General features: G+C 43.1%; 1 protein-coding gene across 3 annotated transcripts in view; it reads right to left on the reverse strand.

Annotated features, from left to right (window-relative positions):
• The window catches only part of ZNF558 (zinc finger protein 558), a 54,700-nt gene extending 40,969 nt beyond the window's left edge, over positions 1–13,731 (reverse strand). For 2 of the 3 annotated variants that reach the window (XR_015550861.1, XM_087427946.1), the window contains exon 1: positions 13,522–13,731. The gene's annotated coding sequence lies outside the window, so the exon portion shown is untranslated. The remainder of the gene's footprint in view (positions 1–13,521) is intronic. The other variant, XM_087427951.1, reaches the window with a different exon arrangement.
• Between the last annotated feature and the right edge of the window lie 5,581 nt (positions 13,732–19,312).

A 19,312-nucleotide genomic window follows, 5' to 3' on the forward strand; every position in this document is an offset into this window, starting at 1 on the left:
CACATGGAACATTCTCAAAGATAGACCGTATGTTGGGAAACAAGGCAAGCCTCAATAAATTTGAGATTGAAATCATATAATGTTACTTTTCTGACCACGATGCTATGAAACTAGAAACCAACTACGAGAAAAAAGATGGGAAAGCTAGAAATATGTGTTAACAACATGCGACTGAAGAACCATTGGATCAATGCAGAAATCAAAGGAGAAATCAAAAAATACCTGAAGACAAATGAAAAGGAAAAGACAACAAAACAATTCTTACAGGATGCAGCAAAAGCAGTTCTAAGAAGGAAATTCATACCAATACAAGCCCACCTCAACAAACAAGAAAAATACCAAATAAGTAACCTTAAAATACACCTAATAGAACTACAAAATTAAGAACAAACGAAACCCAAAGTCAGCAGAATGAGGGAAAAAACAGAAATTAGAGCAGAAATAAATGAAATAGAGACTAAAATACAGTAGAAAGGATCAATGAAACAAAGAGCTCGTTCTTTGAGAAGAATAACAACACTGACAAACCCTTAGCCAGACTCACTAAGAAAAGAAGAAAGAAGGCTCAAAGAAATAAAATTAGAAATGAAAGAGGAGAAATTACAACAGATACCACAGAAATACAAAGGAGAATAAGAGAATACAATGAACAACTATATGCCACCAAATTGGATAACCTAAAAGAAATGGATAAATTCTTAGATTCATACAACCTCCCAAAACTGAATCAAGAAGAAATAGAGAAACTGAAAAGACAAATCACAAGTAAAGAGATTGAAATGGTCACCAAAACCTCCCCAAAAATAAAAGTCCAGGACCAGATGGCTTCTCTGGAGAATTCTACCAAATATTCAAAGAAGATTTAACACTTATCCTTCTCAAACTATTCCAAACAATTGAAGAAGATGGAACACTTCCCAGTTCATTCTATGAGGCCAACATTACCCTGATACCAAAAGCAGGCAAGGATAGCACAAAGAAGGAAAATTACAGGCCAATATCCCTGATGAACACAGATGCAAAAATCCTCAACTAAATATTGGCAAATCAAACACAGCAATATATTAAAAGGATCATATACCATGATCAAGTGGAAATTATACCAGAGATGTAGGGATGGTTCAACATCAACAAATCAATCAATGTGATACACCACATTAACAAAATGAGGAATAAAAATCACATGATCATCTCCATAGATGCAGAGAAAGCATGATATGATCCAACATCCATTTATGATAAAAACTCTCAATAAAATGGGTATAGAAGGAAAGTATCTCAACACAATAAAGGTCATATATGACAAAGCCACAGCCAACATCATACTTAATGGTGAAAAACTTAAAACCATTCCTCTGAGAACAGGAAGAAGACAAGGGTACCCACTCTCAACACTCCTATTCAACATAGTACTGGACGTTTTGGCCAGAGCAATTAGGCTAGAAAAAGAAATAAAAGAAATCCAAATTGGAAAGGAAGAAATGAAACTCCTGCTGTTTGCTGGTGACATGACTGTAAATACAGAAAACCCTAAAGAATCCATCAGAAACTATTAGAAACTAATCAACAACTACAGCAAAGTCGCAGTGTACAAAATCAACCTACAAAAATCAGTTGCATTTCTATACTCTAATAACGAACTAACAGAAAGAGAACTCAAGAATACAATCCCATTTACAATTGCAACAAAAAGAAAAAAGTATCTAGGGATAAATTTAAGCAAAGAGGTTAAAGACCTATACAATGAAAACTATAAGACATTATTGAAAGAAATCAATGATGACCTGAAGTAATGGGAAGATATTCCATGCACATGGATTGGAAGAATAAACACAGTTAAAATGTCCATATTACCTAAAGTAATCTACAGATTCAACGCAATCCCAATCAGAATTCCAATGACATTCTTCGTAGAAATAGAACACAGAATCCTAAAATATATATGGAATAACAAAAGACATCGAACAGCCAAAGCAATCCTGAGAAGAATGAACAAAGCTGGAGGCATCACAATCCTAACTTGAAAATATATTACATAGCTATAGTAATCAAAATGGCATGGTACTGGCACAAAAGCAGACTCATAGATCAATGGAACAGAACTGAAAGCCCAGAAAGAAAACCACACATCTGTGGTCAGTTAATCTCTGACGAAGGAGCCAAGATCATACAATGGAGAAAGGAAAGTCTCTTCAATCAATGCTGTTGGGAAAACCGGACAGCCACATGCAAAAGAATGAAACTAGATCATCGTCTTCCACCATACACAAAAATTAACTCGAAATGGATAAATACTTGAATCTAACACTTGAAACCATAAAACTCCTAGAAGAAAATATACGCAATACAGTCTTTGACATCGGTCTTAGCAGCATCTTTTCCAATACCATGTCTACTCAGGCAAGGGAAAGAAAAGAAAAAATATACAAATGGGACTACATGAGACTAAAAGGCTCCTGCAAGGCAAAGGAAACGATGAACAAAACGAAAAGACAACCCACCAACTGGGAGAAAATATTTGCAAATCATATATCTGACAAGGGGTTAATCTCCAAAATATATAAAGAACTCATACAACCCAACAACAAAAAACAGACAATCCAATCCAAAAATGGGCAAGGGATATGAACAGACATTTTTCCAAAGAAGATATACAGAAGGCCAACAGACACACAAAAAGATGTATAACATCACTAATTATTAGGGAAATGCTAATCAAAACTACAATGAGAGATCACCTTACACCTGTCAGAATAGCTGTAATTCCCAAGAAAAAAAATAACAAATGTTGGAGAGGATAAGGAGAAAAGGGCACCCTCACATACTGCTGGTGGGAATGCAAACTGGTGCAGCCGCCAGGGACAACAGTATGGAGATTTCTCAAAAAATTAAAAATAGAAATACCATACCTTCCAGCTATCCCACTACTGGGTATTTATCCAAAGAACTTGAAATCAACAATTCAAAGAGATTTATGCACCCCTATGTTCATTGCAGCATTATTCACAATAGCCAACACGTGGAAGCTATCCAAGTCCCTGCTACAGATGAATGGATAAAGAAGATGTGGTATATATTATATACAATGGAATACTACTCAGCCAGAAAAAAAGACAAGATCGTCCTGTTTGCAACAACCTGGATGGACCTTGAGGGTACGATGTTAAATGAAATAAGCCAGACAAAGACAAATATGCATGATTTCACTCATATGTAGAAGATAAACAAACACAGGGATAAGGAGAATAGATTAGTGGTTACCAGAGGGGAAGGGGGCTAGGGGTTGTGTGAAAGAGTTAAAGAGGCACATATGCATGGGGACGGATACAAGTTAGACTACTGGTGGTGAGCAGGATGCAGTCTATACAGAAACTGACAAATAATAATGAGCACCCGAAATTTCACAATGTTATAACCCTTTATAATTTGAATTATATAATTAAAAAAGAAAAAAAATAATTCATTCCTTTTTTATGGTTGAATAGTATTCCACTGTGGGGATATGCCATACTTTGTTTATCTGTGCACCGGTAGATGGACATTTGGGTTGTTTTCCCTTTTTGTCTACTATAAATAAATTGTTATCAACATGTGTGTACAAGTCTGTATATAGACATATGTGTTTATTTCCCCTGGATGGATTCCTAGGAGTGGAATGGCTGGGTAGATGTACGTAATTATTAAAGACGCATCCAAGTGATTTTTCACCAGCACTCAATGAGAGTTTCAGTGACTTGACATCTTCAACAACACTTGCTATAGTCAGTCTTTTTAATTATAGCCATTCTCAGGTCTGGTGGATCTCACGATGACTGTCACTTACCTTTCCCAATGACTCATGTTGTGAAGGAGAAGGCAAGCCACACTCAGACTGGGAGAAAACATTTGCAAAACATATCCCTAGCAAAGCACATGTATTTATAACGTATAAAGAGCTCTTACAACCCAATAGAGAGAAGACAAGCAAACGTCATGGCTTACCAGGAGACAGCAGATCAGGCCTGTGATGAGCACCCGGAGTCCCGCCAAGCAGATGAGGATGAGGGCCCAGAAGGGGTGGTCTGGGGAGACAAGTCCTGGGTTGAGTCACCTCCTGTCATTCCCCCAGGACTCCTGCTGACCCCACTGTGCCTCAACAATCCTTGACAAGGGTTGTCCAACTTTCCTCATCATCCAAGACCCTGTGTGCATGGTTCTCTTCGATGAGGCACAGCATCAAAATACTCGCCCCCTACCCTGGGCTGGGGCTTCCTGCAGGCTTACCAGGCTTCTCAGTCAAGGCGTCATCTCTTTTGGGAGAATATTCTGGAAGTGAATGAAATGGAGAATGCATGTGAGTGTGTTTCACTCTTTATAACAAAACTTTTCAGACTCACAGAAAAATAAAGGGAACAGTCTCATAAACATCCATCATCTAGATTTAACAATGTATATTCCATCCCATTAAAACAATATTTCATCAATGTATAAATTATTAACACTTGCCACCCTTGATTCATCCCATGTTTTCAATGAAATATTAAAGTCAAGTAGACATCATGATGTTTCTCCCCATTTTAGTTTCCATCTCTAAAAAGTGAGCACACTTTGCTACATAATCCAAGGCCATTATCACAGAACAAAAGTGTAATAAATTAAACCAAATTCATACCTCTGGGCACAGAGGACTGAATTTGGGCTGGACTTTCTTATGACGGTCGGGGGGAGGATGGGTCATCACAGTTGGCAAGCCTAGGGGATCTCTCTAAATTTGTAAATTCCCACTCAAAAGTGTTCTTCCGTGCCTAGAAACACATTCATCCCCTTCTCCTTTATCTATTTGCTTAATATACATTTTCTAGGATTAACCTACAATGTAATATCCTGCAGGAAGTCTTCTCTGATTTCCGCCTGCAAGTGTGAGTTTATTCACATGAAATAATTGATAAGTTTCAATTCTCTATTCTTGTTATTGCCAGCTACAACATAAACTCCAGGAGGGTAGGACACACAGCACCCAGTGGGCATGGGGGGAGGGGTGCAGCTCCCCCTACTTGTGCCTCTACCCAGACAACAACTTAGAGGTGTGCTGTCTGATATGGAGCAGCAACAAGTCTCTTTTTAAATTAAAATTAATTTTAGTTAAATAAAATAAAAATTCTAGTACCTCAGTAACATTAAAAATCAGTAACAATAAAAACCAGTCACAATAGCATCCTTTGAGCACTCAACAGCCACATGCGGCTATGCAATGGACAGCACAGATATAGAACATTCCACCACTGCAGAAAGTTCTAGTGCATTGGTGCTCATCTAGAGCGGGACTTGGCAAACTATAGCCTGTGGATCAGGAACCACATCCACTCCCAAACCTGTAAGTCTGCTTCACACACAGCTGGAGGCCCTCATTGACCATCCGGCCCAGCGGCTCTCAGTGCAGAGATAAGGAAACAAACGTCCAGAGAGGGGAGGTGACTAGCTTGAGGTCACAGAGCTGTCTAGGAGAAGGTGACGGCCTCCTATATTACACTGGTGTCCTTTTCTCTCTCTCAACGGTGGGTAAAGACTGGGGGACTACGCCACCTCCTGCCGGCCTGAGAACGTTCAATGCTCTCTCAGCCCCAGGCATCCAGAGTCCCCAGAAAGGCCTCACTTCCTTTCCCAATGACCAGGGAGCCTTACGATTCCCCAGGATATTCTTCCTGTCCAGGGTGAAGTTCTGCAGCTGGGTACCATTCTGGGTCAGCCGCAGGAATTCCTCCTAGATGGCCACTCTGTCCAGTCTCTGTGCCAAGGTGGCAAGGTACACAGAGAGTCCACTCCAGTGTGGTTACTGTGGGGGACAGACCTGGAAGGGCAAGAAGGATGAACAAGGGTGTCTGGAATTCTACCCTGATTCTAGATTCCCTGCTTCTGGGTCCTGTCCAAAAGAACTTTCTGCAATAATGTCAACATTTGTCGGCACTACCAAATACACTCATTATTAGCCCCATGTTGTTATCAAGCACTTAAAATGTGGCTAGTGTGTGTGAGTGAGGAACTGAATTTTTCATGTAATTTAATTTCAAGTAAGTAATTTATAAATAAATAACTACAGGGAGAATATTTTTGGAACTTTGGAGTAAGGACTTCTGCAAATGCATAAAAACAATGAGAACACTGGAAAAATGGTTGAAATCAACTTTTCAGAAGTCTAGAAATTAATCAAAAGCTTGTAAGAATCTGAGGAGGGTTTAGTGAAGAAACACGGTGGAATCTTGATAAAGGGAGCAAACTTTGTGCACTATAACTTGCACTATTCCTGTCCTGCTCTCACAATATCCTCCATAACTTTGAAAACCATCAGTCTCAGAACCATGGTAGCTGAGACAACCAGCAGCCCAGCAGCCATAATGGGTTTGGAGCTCTGAAAAGACCCATCCCCACTAAACTGCCACTAGCTGACCTGCCTGGCAGATCCCCGAAAACGCCCCATGTTCAGGGCTTGTTGTTACTAGACTCAGAGCTTGCCCAGGGAGGAAAGTCTGTCCCCAGGGCACTTGCTAAAAACAATCAGGGCTAATTGTTTTCTATTGTAGCTGCCTGAGGGCGTGATACCAGCTGAGGCAGGCAAGAGGTGAGCCAAACACTTAGAAGAAAAATCGGGGGAATGAGATGTCCACAGGGGGCTTTGAAAAGCTCCAGGGTATTTGCGGGCATCTAGAAGGCCACAAGAGCTCAGGCCTGTGGCACGCCCAGGAAAGACTTGAGAACATCTTAATCTCTCACCTCTAGTTGAAGCGTTGGCTTGATATCTGAAAACTTGATTATGTAATACACCATATTAATAGAATAAGGGCCAGTACCACGCAACCTCAACCACATATACAGAAAAGAATTTCACAAAATACAACTCGCTTCACGTCTAAAAAAGAAAACACTCAACAAGTTAGCAATAGAAAAAAACTTTCTCAACTTATAAACAGCATCGATGAAAAACCCACGGCTAACACCATATTCAATGGTGAAAGACTGAAAATTTCCCCCTAAGACCAGGGACAAGACAATGATGTCTGCCCTCATCTGGTATGTTAATCACTGGTACTAGAGGTTCTAATGAGGGCAATTAGGCAAGAAAAAGGAATAAAAGAAACCCAGATTGGAAGGGAAGAGGTAAAACTATTTGTTTTGCAGAGGAGAAGATACTGTATATAGGAAATCCTAAAAAATACAAACACACAATATGTGAATCGTTTCCCAATAGGTGTATAAAAAATTTGAATTGCCCCATGTGGTTAGTGGCTCCACTATTGGAGAGCACTGTTAGACTGCTAATATTTGTTGAAAGTCTCCAGAAGAGGAGGAGGAGGAGGATGCTGGAGGTTGGTGGCCCCAAACGTTAATGCTTTCCCATCCCCCGAAAACCTATGGAAGGAGATGGTAGGATTAGCTGACAGGGATGTGGGGGAGAATGGGCACCATGTTAATGACTTCCAGATCAAGGATGTTTCATGGGAGCTCAGAGCCATCAGCCACCAGCTCAGCCCATGCTTCCAATCTCCTCAACTTACATCAAGTCGGTGACCAGGCAGGAGTGGAATATGTCTCACAGCTGGCTGCCTCTGTAGAGCTTGGTGACCTAGAACAAACGCAAGGGAGAGTGGGTAAGATGGAGGTCTCCTGGAGATGCAGGGAGCCACTGGAGCCAGCGAAAGATCACAGACCTTGGGGCAAGGGAGACCTGACTTCAAATCCTGGCTCTGCCCCTAACTCATTGTGTGACCTTAGGCACAATACTCCCCTTTCTGAGCTTCAGTTTACCCATGTGAGAAATGGGGAAGGCAGCTAGGACATCACCTCTGGAAACTGAGAGAACCCAGACATGCAGGGAAAGTGAGGGGTTGAAACAATCACGTAACAGATGTAAGTCAGACGGAGGAATGAGGGGCCACCAGGGCAACGAGAGACGGGAGAGGGGAGACCCCACCTGGTCCTGGGTGTCCCTCAGCAGGGCGGTGTACTCCGAGGATGCGGGCTCTGGATTGCTGAGGTTCCAGTTGATGATGTGGAAATGTAGCTGGTGCTCTCTCTGGATGGATTAACTCCGGGCTGGAGAGCCTGGAGCCACCGAGAGGAAGACAGGCAGGTAGAGACTCTCCGCTCCCAGCACAGAGGCATGGTGACCCACAGGGTCAGGATGGTAGGTGCAGACAGAGTCCACACTGCTGGCTTCCCCATCCTTTTCAGGCCTGGGGAGAGAGGTACATGGGGAATCTAGAGAGAGGTCCTGAAACCTCTGGGGTGGGGGCCAGAACTGGAAGGAGGAAATGGGAGGACAGTGGGGAGACAGAGAGGGGTGGTGACAAAAGTGGTCATTAGGGGCAAATGCTCAGGGGAGGGTCTCACCTGAGGGAGACCAGTCTGCAACTCAAGGAAAGAGGCCCAGGCTGCTCTTCTTGAACAAGGATCCAGCTGGGGAGGAAGGAGGAGGAGGATGAGCAGGAGGGACAGGGAGTGGGGGAGGGGCTGGGTGGGATTTAACCCACCAGGAGCTGCTGGGACCAGGGTCTCACCAGGCTCTGCAGGACCCTCTCAGTGGAGTTAAACGTGGCTGAGCCGTTGCTCCTGTCTGATGAATACTGGAGGGTGGAGATGGGGAAGGTGACTCTGAGGGTCTTCAGGTTGTGCCCCAAAGCTGCAAGACGAGAGGGAGAGCGATGGCCATCACTGAGAGCTGGCCTGAGACCACACCAGAGTCCTGCACTCATTATCATCTGTCGTCTTCTCTCCCAGTGGCACCACCACCCACCCGTGTGCTCACCCAAGTCAGAACCAGCACACCTGCTCAGCTCCTCCCCCCTCCCAGTAACACCAATTCCACTTGCACACTGGTCCTCACATACACTCCCTCTCTCCATCCCTGTCCCAGCTCAGGTCTTATCTCCCTTCATCTGGACCAACACCCCAGCAGGCTCACTGGATGCCCTGTCTAAAGGAAGTTCTGTACATTGACCACTAGAAGAATCTTTCTGAAATGAATACCTTACTAGGGCCACCACTGCTCTAGTACCACCTGTGGCTCCCTATGGTCTTCAGCGTTTAGTTCAACATTCTTGACCTGGCACTCAAGGCCCTACTCAATCTGGCTCCTGCTGACCTTGCAGTCTCATTTTATTCATCTACTGCGGGTTAAACTTTATGCTTCATGCAACCCAAATTCGTTTCAATTCTCCCCATACGGCATATTGTTTCTGGCCGGAGCCTTTGCTCATGGAATCCTCTCTGCCAGGAAATCTCTTCATCCTCTATTTGCCTGGGTCCCTCCTACTCATTCTTCAAGACTCTATTCAGATGAAACATTCTCTAGTAAGCTCTTCCCCTCCAAATTATGCCAGGTGCCTCTCCCTGAAACATCCCACATTGTGTTATAATGGTGTGTTAATTTCACAAGACTAGGGGCTCTCTGAGGGCTGGCCTTAGACTGAATCATTGGTATAATCTTTGTGATCAGCATGATTGCCCTCAAACCAGAATTTCACACCCTGGCTCCCAGCTCCTGGGTCACAATTGGCTGGTGGAGGAGTGGGGCTGGAGAGCTTCTCTTGGGAACGCAAAAGGGGCCCCAGATACCTGTGGTGGCTTCTGGTGGCACAGGTGATGATGAAGTATGCAGGGACGTGGTGTCTGGCTCGGGAGCTGTGGCGAGGGCTGTCATCAGGGAGGGACAGAATGGGAGGAGCCCCCAGGCTCACCAGGGCTCCAGCAGTGGCTGTCCCAGGACCATCATTCACAGGTGAAGCATAAATGAGAGTGAGGGGATGGGTGACTGTGTGAGCAGAGAGATGAGTGAGCCTGTGGATGAGATGAACCCAAGAGAGAGAGATGGGTGAACAAGAGAGACTGAACACGGAGAAGAGACAGATGGACGGGCAGAAAACTGGACAGACGGATGGGATACCTGGAAAAGGAGGACCAAGGGCGGGGCTTTAGGAGAATTAAAGTGAAAACCATGTGGGGTCAGAATGTGGTGGAGAACATGTCTGTGTCTAAGGCTTTCTCACTCTGGGCTGGGACTTTCCACCAGAACCTGGGAGAGAGAGAAGGGATGAATTACGGCCCTTCTAGGTGCTTCCCTCACCAAGGACAGCAGGTGAAGGAGAACAAGTGCTCCCCAACCCCAAATGGGGACAGGACCCAGGAGATTGGGGCCAGGAATACTCACTGGGGGTATTTGGGGCCACGGCTCCATAGGTGTAACCTGTGGAGAGAAGGCGAGAGGAGCTGAGCAAGATTTGGGGTGAACATAAAGGATTAAGGGAGAGGGAAGACATAGGGACCTTTGTGGGAAAGCAGAGGAGAAGAGGGGAGGGGTCGTCAGGGGTGGGGGAACAAGTGGCTGGACCCAGTGATCACACCGTGATGAGAAGACTGAACCCTGACCAGAATGAGAGAGATGGATCACAGCTCACTTTAGAGCAATGGAGGCAACAAGGAACTCCGACTGGGAGAGGGAGCATGGCTGTAGCACAGCCCCTCACCACTGACGTAGAGGCTGTTCCTGTCCAGGGTGAAGAAGTCCAGACGGGTGACGCCCTGGGTCTCATGGCTCAGCTCCCAGTAGAGTTGCTCTCTGTCCAGCCCGGGACCTGAGGGATCAGAGCAGAAGGTGCAGATGATGTCCACCACGGTGGCTGCCCCATCTTTCTCAAGCCTGGGGAAGGAAGAACATGGGGACATGGAATACTGAGTAGGTGTCCTTCTGGGTGTGGAATGCGAGAGATGGGAAGGGAGAAGGCTGAGGGAGAGGCTGAAGGGGCTGCTCTGATGTCTGGAGGGGCTCTCCTCGGTGTCTCCCGTCTGAGACAACCCCCTCACAAGTAAGGCTTGACTTTCTTTAGGGTGTGGAGGGAGGCCTGTGAGTGGCAAAGAGGGGTGACCACACAGACCTGGATGAGGGGGCGCCTGCAGGTCTGCACGGACAGCAGCGAGGATCACAGTCAGTGCCCTGTTCCTTCTGACACATGCAGGCAAGAAAGTACCGTTACATTCTCTGGGTTCTACATTCCAAGGTCTTTTCTTTCTACTTCTTTCCTACTCCACAGCCATCAGCCAGGCATAGGGAACAATCATCTTGTTCCTAATCTTATTCCCTGCACCTCCCATCTTGCCTCTTAAGTCTTCATTCTTAACCCTCAAGTCCATTTTAACCCATATGTTTAGACCAAACACCAATCACATCACCCATCTGCTCACACCTCTCCAGTGTCTTCCCACTGGTCTTAGAACAGAGTCCAAAGTCACACCTGATCTGGTCCTGCCTGTCCCCCCTCGCTGGTCTGGCTCACACCTCTCCCACTGTGTTGACTTGGCTCAGCCTTCCCTCTTCTCAGGTCATGGACACACAAGGCTCTCTGCTTCAGGGGTGTCCTCATGCGGGTCGCTCTGCCTGAAACACTCTCTTGAACACACTCCCACACCCTCACTCCAGTCTAACCCTCCGACCAGCTAAATCCAGTCCCAACTCTAGCTCTCAAGCTAAATATCAGTCCTTCTCAAGAGGGCTTCCCTGTCCCCTCAGGTTGATTCCCCTTGTGCCAAACTCCCAAATCACTCTCATCATTAACTGTCTAAAATCCAAATTCCCTAACAGAATATAAATCCCATGGAGGTGGGACAAGGTCTGTTTGGTTCTCCACGTCCCCACGCATCTGGCCCAGGGCCTGGCTCATCAGATGAGGAACCATCCTGGTTTGAATGCTAAATGTCCTGTGTCCTGGAAAACCCCTCTGTCCTGAATAAATGAGGATGGTGGGTCACCATAACTTGTGCACTCAAAGAATATCTATTGCATGACAAGCACACACTCCCCTCAAGAACGTTCCAGGAACCCTAGACTGAAAAAGGCACACACACATACACACATAATTAGGAGAGGCCAACAATTAAATATAAAATTACTTAACAAGATTCTCTGCAACATGAACCACCAGACTGTTATTTCAGAAAAGATTCAAGAAACAAAGTTAATTCCCTTTAGAATGTGAGGTGGAGAGGACAATCTTTTTGGAGACTAGTGCCCTACCCTTCTATCTACAAGGTGTTGCTTAATATTCCTCCAAATGATTTGAAATCTCATCAACAACAACAATATGCTGAAAATAAATCCGGCTGCTGGTCAATTTAATTTTAAATTTCTGTTACTAACATAAAGAAGTACAAGTCATCTTTTTCTCCAGGTGTCTGTAAGATTTTGAATCTTTGTGGAGGATTTATAGGGCTTTAGATGTCAAATTGAATAGGCCTGAGGAATGTTGCTGAGCATCCCTGCTAATATTTAATGAGATGTCTTGTAATACTACATATACATGTAAAACATTTATATATTTATATTTATATATTAAATCCTGACTTTTGAGAATTTGGAATGCAGGTAAGTCTATATTTCTGTACTGTTACACATACTTACACTTATTTCCATATATTTCTTTAATGTGTTCTTTGCAAATAACTATATTTTCTGAATTATTTACACACACAGAGCCTCACACACCTTACCATCTTTCCCTTGAATATAATCCATCAAACATAAATAATTTTTCTCAAGATACGCTCACTCTCAGTGAGTCCTTGTGCTGACAACCTGAGTGCAGGAAAGCCCACTAGCAGGTCTTCTGCACAGCAGAGGCTGCTGGAACCTGTTGGTACCAGGTCCACGCGGTACTCACCTGGTCACACAGAAATGCATGGATCAGCGAGGACAGGTGGACCCTGAGCCTGGTTTCAACTCAAACTTGAGCCCCACAGACACTTTTCTTTTCTAACAGAAAAAAAAAACCAAAGATTGCTTTTGAGGCCTTTTATAGGGAGTAATACAGGTGATGGAAGGAAAGCCCACCCCACTTACTTTTCTTTTTTGTATTTACTGATTTAACTGTAACTGTTGGCTGTGACTGGATTTTCCCGATTCCTATCCAGCCACCTGCTCCCCAAGATGGGAGGAAGCAGCTCCGTGCTGTGTGCACTTGAGTCACTCAACTCACTTGGCTGGACAGAGACTTTTTGGTGACCCCGGACCCTTTAAACAAGCTTGTCATTTAGGGACCCTGTAAGTGACTCGCTGACTTGTAAACAATTCCCACACTTCATTCAGGGCTCGGGAGATTTTCAGGCCCTGGAGCAGGTCTCCCAACCTCGGCACCACTGACATCTGGGGCCGGATGATTCTCTGTCGGGCCGTCCTGGGCCCTGGAGGACGCTGAGCAGCATCCCTGCCTCCCCCTCTAGATGCCAGGAGCGCCCCCATTAGTAACAACCCAAACACCGCCTCCAGACGCGGATAAGCCCCCTGGGGACAAAATCACACGGAGGACGGTGACGGGGACTCTGAGGAGGGGCCGGCGGCGCCCGGAGCCGGGAGGAACAGCAGCCTCGGGCGCCCTGAGCGAACAGCCCGGGGGAAACGGGGCTCCGGGGGGACGGGGGGACGCCGGGCCGTGACGGGGCTGCCCGCGGCCCAGGCCCCTCCCGGGACCGCGACCGGAGACGGGACCGCCCGCCGCTCACCGCGCCTCGCCCCTTCGGCCGAAGGTCCACGGGAATGCGGTCCGCGCCGAGAAGACCGGACACACCGCGCAGACCTCCCGCTCCATCCACGGCGCCGCCCGCGATTCCGCTTCCGGTCTCGGGCGGGCGTTCGGGGAGGACGGACGTTTGGGGGCTCCGGGTTGAGGCGGCGGGCGGGGCGGGGCCGCGCCCCCCAGCCTGGGGAGAGGTGTCTAGTTTCTAGAGTGAGTGCGAAGCTGGGACGCGGGCTGGGTCAGCACGGGGAACAGGGACAAAATCTAGGGGCGGGAACCAGTTCTAGGGGCGGGCTGTGGGCGGGGACAAGGGTGCGGGCGGGGCAAGGGGCGGGGACCCGGCTGTGGGCGGAGCCAGGCCCCAGCGTTGTGTGGAGACCAGTTCCAGGGGCGGGAAGAGGCGGGGGTGGGGCTGGAATAAGTCTGGCCGACTTCACAGTGGGAGGAAATCAGCTCCAGGGGCGGGGCTGGAGGCGGGGCTTTCCGTGGACCCCTAGACTGTACAGGTAGCTGGATGTTGAACAGCTTTTCTTCATTCCTTTCCTCACGTTTACACAGCCTCATAGAATGATGTGCCCATATTTAGAATTATAAATTTATTGTGTTTGCTGTTCTTAATTTCGTTAAAAAAATGGATCATATATTCACATGTCTCTACAACTTGCTGTCCCAAGCCAGTAGATAAGGATATAACGCTATTTTACTTTTAAAAATCTGGGGGGAGGGAGGCCACTACGTCGTAGATGCACGTAGAGGAAAACTTCAAAGAGTGGTGCAAAGTCAGTAAAATATTCTCACTCTACCATTGTCTCCCAGTCCTTTTGCACAGAGATAAACATCCTTTTCTCCTCTATCCTTCCAGACATACTGTGTATATGTGGGCCTGTGTATATGTTCAAGCCCAAGAGGGATGTCCCCAAGCAAAACCTGAAGCCCATGAATTGTCTCACGGGTCAGCAGTTACTGAAAAGAGATTTAAATTTCTGGTGGAAGGAGAAGAACCAGTGATGAATCCATAGGAAGACAACAAAGAAACAAGAGACTTTTACCATTTAAAAGGTCAAAGGAAAAAGTGAGAAAGAAAATGTATTCATAATATCTGATGTAGCACATCTCAGGATAAGATTTGTATGCTATAAAATTGTAAACACTTATGTCATAAAACAGTGGACATTGAATTTTGATTTATCCTAATTCATTAAATAGTTATATTGGGCAAGGGGAATTATGTTATTAACGTATGTAAGAACATTTCATGTTGATTTTTTCAGAGAAGAAAGAAAATATAAATAGTTAAAAGCTGAAAAATGAAAACGCTGTTTGAGTAGCTAATTTAGAAATATAGATTTTTCAACCAGTAAATTAAAGAAGTTGTTTTTGGAACCAGAGTCAAGAGTGGGGAAGATAGCTTTTCACTATAAGCCTTGAAGTATTATTTGAGAGATGTGCGTATAGACACACACACGCACACACATGGGAGCCAGAATTTGTATTCCAAAGGGATCATCTAACTCTACAAAGAATTTGTAAAAAGGATTCACTTCACAACTGTAGAACGTATATTGAAAACTACAGACTTCAAGCATAAAAACAGCTGTCATCATCCCGGTAGAAAAATGAATGGGGCATCACTTGCCCACCGACATGGTGATAAGCATTTTACCTACTTTACTCTTGAGTATTTTCACAGCAACCCATAAGGAAGATGGTATTATCTATCTCCATTTTGCAGATGAGGAAATTGGTGACAGCATATTGCTAAAATTTTCATAAAGTTTCTCAATAGAGATTGTTTTATGTTAAAATTTGTATATTGAATTTTCTTTTCATTAATAAAACGATATGTGCCATTCTTACAAATAAACAAAGGGTGTGTAAAAGCAATTTAGCAAACGACAGTTTTCTTTTGATATAATTAAATATAACAATCACTTGATTATTTTTCTGCTCTCTGCCTCACAGCTAGGAAGATACTTCCTATCCTAAAGGCTTACTAGAAAACTCTACTAAAAATCAAGAATCAGGGAATACCTGTATTATGCAAGGTTCCTGAATACATGCAAAAAAAGCCATTATAACAAATTTTTGCACGAAAATCTTAGATCATTCATGAACTGATAACAACACAAATCATGATTAGGCAAGGTATTTCTGTAGAATGACAAATATTTAAACTTTAGTCATTTAGAAATGTAGTTCATTACAGTAACTAAAGTGTATAAGAAGAATTTTTTCAAACTCACTAAGTGCCAGGAAATCGTTTGACAAAATGCACTGCAATATTATTCACAATAGACAGGAGATGGAAACTATCTAATTGTGAATCCGTGGGTGAAAGGATGAAGAAAATCTGGGGCATCTATATAATGGAATATTATTCAGCCTTAAAAAGGAAGGAAATCCTGTATTCAGAATTGCTTGCCTGGATCATTTCAGTAGCCATGTGCTTTCTTGCTTAGTCCCCTCTGGTCCATTTGCCAACCAGATACCAGGGTGATCCCTTTACCATGTAAGCGCTGCGACCTCTAATGGATCCCTAAAAGAGATTTTGGAAGTAGACTGCCTGGGTACCAGCTGTGTGACTTTGGTCAATTATATAACCTCTAATATTCCTCATCCATACAATAGGGGTTAATAGTATTGTTTCCATAGCATTGTTGTGAGGATTAAATGAGTGAATACATGTCAAATGCCTAGAATGTGCCTGGTACATGGTAAGGCAACATGAAAAATTTAACTGTAATTATAACCAAATTAAATATGGGGATGGCCTATTAATTAAGTTGGACCATATGAAATTTCCAATATTCAACCATTTTCACCCATTATTGTTGAATAAATGATAAAACTCAGTCTAGGCAGGTTGTGTAGAGTCAAAAAGGATTGGAGAAATGAAAATATTATTAGAAAAAACAAGATGAAATAGATTGCTTTGCAATTTACAAAGCAGTTTCTCATACTTTGTTTCATTTAATCTCTATAGAATGCTTTTCAGGGTATTATTACCACTGTCTCTGAAGGAGTAACTGACTTGCCCCGAGTCACACCACATTATATAACACAATTAGAATGGAAACATCATTTCAAGTATACATCCTATATGATATTTTGTTTTCCCTTCATAATATCATCGATCCTCTCAAGAAAGTGCGGAAATAATGTTGATTCATAGGGACTTAGTCTTAAAGAGACATACCTTCACATGATAAACTCTATGTCTTTGAAACAGGGGTGTTGCGAGAATAAACTTGGGACCCATGCTTTCTGGGTTTTCAAGTCCATGCTTAGAGTTCTGGAAAACAGTAAAAGTAGGGAAAGGGTGAAAAATAGTCCAGAATGAAAAAAGTTTGACGTATGTGTAACTTTATTGATCACCTCAAGTTTCTCTTTTTGTTTATGGTCTGTGTCACCCTACTAGAATATAAATGCTCTTAGGGTAGATCACTGCTATCTTGCAGCAAGTGGTAGGTGCTGAGTAAATATTTATTAAAGGAATGAAAGTGGCCTTAAATACATCTGCTCCTTATTCACCAGAGAACAGCCCCATACCAGGCATCATTAGCAAAATTTAAAAAATCATATCCTTATTAGCTCGTAACCATGGATTCAAGGCTCCCATTTATTTCATACTTTCGAAGTACAGAAGAATTCTGGTGTATTAGGGAATGTTTCCACAGCCTCGCTGTAAAATAAAGCAAGACTTTGTGGCCCATTGATTGCTGGTTCCAGCAGGGCCCATCTCTATACTTACCTCTAAACAATTAACTATAGATTTGTTATCCCAATGAACAGTGATTTGGTATGGAACCTGTTTTATCAGTGTCATGCAAACGTAGACATTTGATATGTCTTTAATTGGTGATATGGATAATAATGTTGATGCAGAGGAAGACAACTAAAAACTCTCTCTGGTCTTTGTCAAGTGCATCTGGGTGAAGGGTATCTTGGAGTCACTGGATTTAAGAACTCAAAAAGACTCGTCCAACTCTTCATGTTACAGGTGAAGAAAATGAGGTCTAAAGAGGTTGAGAGATTTGACCAAGACTAATTACTGAGCCTAGAGAGAGATCCTCTGATTCTCAGCTGGCCACATTGTCATAAGATCTCCAGCTCCAAACAGCCAAGAGAAACAAGTCTGTTGATTTCCAGGTAGAAATGATTCCCCTTCACGTTTTTAGTTTTTCTCTCTCAGATGCCTGTTGTGCCCTGACAAGGAATTTATCTGATGTTTACGCTACACTTAAGAAGAGGAAAATGCTCCTGGCAAACATTATTGTGATTCAGTGTGGCACTGGAGAGCCCAGTCATGAAAAAATGAAAATCAAAAGAATGAGGTAAATAATATTATAGAAGAAGAGAAAATCTATTATTTTAGTGGGACATAACTTATAAAGTTTAGAACTGGTAAATAAGTTGAGTAATTTGAAAGGAAGCTAGATTCCTATATGAAACATCAAAAATACTGTTATATGAGCAAGAATTAGTTTAAACATACAAATAATTATTCCATTCATAAGTGCAATGAATTATTTAAGTAGTTAAAATAATTGGAACTATGCATTAGTTATATGAAGAAGATTATAAAGAGATACAAAGCGCGTAAAAGCTCTGATTAAATGGAGAGATATACTATACTTGTGACTGAAAACAGTGTTTCAAAGATATCAGTTTTCCAAACATTATTCAGATTCCATATACTTCAAATTAACTTTTAAAATGATGGAGTATTTTTTTTATAGACTAAAAAATATCCATTTGTAAAATAAAACACTGAATCATCAACTAACATTATTCACAAGTAAATGATTCCAAATGGATTATAGGGCTAAAATTAAAAGTAAAAATCCCCTGCGTATAACAGTGGTGGATGACAATATAGAAGAATATCCATAATCTTAAAATTAGTGAAGTTATTCTTAATATATATGCTTAAAGATGTCTGGTTGAAAAGAGGAAGGAGCAGAAGTAAAAAGTAACGTGATATAGTCTCTGATTTTCTTTCAGAGACTTAATCTAGAGAGGAATATTCAAGTCTACGATATTGGATAAAAAAATAGAAATCTGTGATAATTACACGAATAATGAGAGGACATATTTAATGGTAGCTAACTGATAGTTAGCTTCTGCTGTATAACAAACCATCCTAAAATTTGGTAGCTTCTAATAAGAATAGTTTATTTTTTCTCAAGGTTCTGTGGGTTAACTGGGAAGTTATTTTGATCTGGACCTATTGGTGGCTCAGCTGAGATTGGATGGTCTAAGACGGCATTACTCACATATCTGATTGTTGACTTGAAGTCACCTGGAGTGATGGAGATGTGAAGTCTATCTAGACTCATTCACATATTAATGGCCTCAGGGTTCCCAAGGGCAGCCAGAGAAGGACAAGTACCAACAATGAGCAAGTGTTTTTCAAGCCTTTGCTTGTGTCATTTGCTAATGTCCCGTTGGCCAAAACAAGTTACAAGGCCAAGCCCATGCAGAGTCAAACTGGGATGGTACTACCACAACACACAGATGGAGGAAGAGGACTAATGTTGGCCCATTTTTGTAATTTAACACACATAATTTTAGAGGAAAATTAATCTGAGGTAATATTCATATTTGTTTATTTGTGCATTTAATGCCCGAGGATCATTGTACAAAGCCAAAAGAAATGTAAAACAATAAGTTCACCTGAGATGTAAGGGAAATTTAATTGGTACTTAAAGTCTGCCTGCAAATATATGGTAGGTTAGGGTCCAGCCTGGTGGCAGTGATTAAGTTCACATGATCCA

This window comes from Ceratotherium simum, unplaced genomic scaffold (genome assembly GCF_057802395.1).
Source record: "Ceratotherium simum simum isolate JZ-2026a unplaced genomic scaffold, ASM5780239v1 HiC_scaffold_43, whole genome shotgun sequence".
Taxonomy (NCBI): Eukaryota; Metazoa; Chordata; class Mammalia; order Perissodactyla; family Rhinocerotidae; genus Ceratotherium; species Ceratotherium simum.